Genomic DNA, 2500 nt, shown 5'->3' on the forward strand with positions numbered 1-2500 from the left:
TGTAATACGCAACGACGACCCATCGATGCGACGGTCCTCGTTGTAGTCGATCGCTCTCGCGAAGAGACGGAGTGGGCATATTATTATTCGATCCCTGGGGCTGTACGAGTAAAACGTCTTAAGACGAAGACGGTAGAGACTTTTATGACAAAGTTTCGCACGCCACCGAGTTTTTGGTTCTCTCTTCTCTCCTCTCTCGACCGAGTTCCCATATATGCTTTCTCTCTCAGTCTCGCCAAAATATATAATATTCGTTTAAGACGACGTCGGGGGCGCGGACTTCGTGCGTCGAACACCGGCAAACGTAGCATATATCGCCTGATATGAAAAAAAAATCGGTCACGAGGAGAACTACGAGTATATTCGATAACCTATACACGAAGCGGTGCATAAGCGGGCGGTCGTCCGAAAGGACGACTCACGACGCCGCGTGCACTCACGCAAGTCCGTGACGGTTCTCTCCGCTCTTATTCGTATCCCATTCTTCTTCCTCTCGTCGTCCGACTCTGAAACGTTCTCTTATTATATTTTTAAGAAGAACGACGGCGGGTTGTTGTCGAGGCAAGAAGGGACAGAGAGAGACAGAGGTAGTGTTTCGTAGTCTCTCGTGAACACGATAGATTTATATATCGAGCATGCGTACGAGTTGCACGGTCTCGGCACGACCGCGACGAACGCCGACGAGCGTCCAACAATCGCTCGTACGTCGCGTACGTCCTCTCGTCCGCTCTTATTCGTATCCTTCTTCGTGCGCTTTCCCCTTTCTCCGACTCTGAAACGTTCTCTTTTATTTTAAGAAGAACGACGGCGGGTGGTTAAGGCAAGAAGGGACAGAGAGAGACAGATAGAGAGTAACGATACGCAACGCAAGCAGTCTTAGGTTTACGTGAGCAACCCTCAGCCAGGCGTGGTCCAGGAATTGTATCCGTGGACCGCAATGTGCGTTCGAAATGTCGATGTTCATGTGTCCTGCAGTTCACACGTTGACGCGCAATTAGCTGCGTTCTTCATCGACCCACGAGCCAAGTGATCCACCGTTCAGGGTAATCTTTTATATATTTACAACATTTTTATACTCTTTGTACTCTTAATTCTCGTCGGTTCGAGCGAAGCCGAGTTCCGACACGTTCGACCAACGGGAATCGGACGCGCAGAAGTCGCCATAGGATTGACGACACGAAAATGTTCGAAAAAAAAAACCGACGAACGCGCGAAGATTCGCGCGTCCGTCGGCCGGGCGTAAAGTACATTATGATATATAACAACCATCGAGATCGAAGCTCCGTTCGTCAGGAAACGACGGGGATATACACACCCGATTCTGAATCCTCTGTACAGCACACGATCTCGCGAACGAGTAAGCACGGTGGCTAGCCCATGTTATGTATGTAATGCGTAATTCCACTCCCTCGTCAAATTTATTCAAGAAACAGCGCGCGTGCATCTCCATCGTTCGGGCGATGTAAAGATTCGATGGGACTCGCGCGGCCGTCCGCCTCGAGCGGTCTTTCTTCCCAATATCCAGAAGCAGAGTTTGAAAAACTCTAGCGACGGTACGGGTGTCCGACTCACGACATCGAGGCTTCGAAGCCGGCGATCCCCTCCGAACGGATGGCGACCACGCGACGACTGAAAGCGTGAAAAATCGACGAAAGAGAGAACACATCTCCGTTCAGGTGGGTGTTTGTAAAACAAAAATTCGATGGGACTCGCAGCCATAGCCATCGTCCTCGCGCGGTCTTTCGTCCCAACATCCAGAAGCAGAGTTTGAAAAACTCTAGCGACGGCACGGGTGTCCGACTCACGACAACGAGGATAGAGACACGGCCGGTCCCCTCCGAACGGGATATATGCGACGATAGACGACAAACTAGATGTAAAGCTTTAGTCTCGTTCAGGTAGCGTACAAAATAAAAATTCGATGGGACTCGCAGCCATCGTCCTCGCGCGGTCTTTCGTCCCAACATCCAGAAGCAGAGTTTGAAAAACTCTAGCGACGGCACGGGTGTCCGACTCACGACAACGAGGATAGAGACACGGCCGGTCCCCTCTGAACGAACTTCGGCTAGACTAGTTACGAATCGTCATCGTCGCATAGCGGGCCAAACATCCACGCAATGCGTCTTCGTTCTAGGTTACCCGATCCACGAGTATATGTTACAAGTGGTTTCGTTATTTCGAACAAAACGACATACGAAGAGCACACGCCCTATGGGTAGGAAGCACGTTTCGAGAACGCGCGAGAGTTTTGAAGAAAGAGACGAGAGGAAGTCGACGCAGAAGGTATCCATGGATCTTCGAAGAGAATCTTCGAAGACGATATCGGTATCCTTTCGCTCTGCGCGACTCGCTACACGTTCTTTCGCTCTCGTCGACTCGTTGAGCTTCGTTCGATCCCAAAGAGGAGTCTTCGATATGTCCCGTTGCTAGGAGGAGAGCAAACGCAACACAGACTACGAAACATAGAAGAGAATAGGCGAAGAGCACGATCTCTCCGACA

At 50.6% G+C, this 2500-nt stretch overlaps 1 non-coding gene across 1 annotated transcript; it reads right to left on the minus strand.

Moving 5' to 3' along the window:
• Positions 1–891: 891 nt before the first annotated feature.
• Positions 892–1046, minus strand: LOC138189290 (5.8S ribosomal RNA). The gene has a single exon (XR_011175984.1). It is a non-coding gene; the product is annotated as a 5.8S ribosomal RNA (ribosomal RNA).
• Positions 1047–2500: the final 1454 nt, after the last annotated feature.

The sequence above is a fragment of the Bombus flavifrons genome, unplaced genomic scaffold (genome assembly GCF_040668555.2).
Source record: "Bombus flavifrons isolate JBK064 unplaced genomic scaffold, iyBomFlav1_principal scaffold0024, whole genome shotgun sequence".
NCBI lineage: Eukaryota > Metazoa > Arthropoda > Insecta > Hymenoptera > Apidae > Bombus > Bombus flavifrons.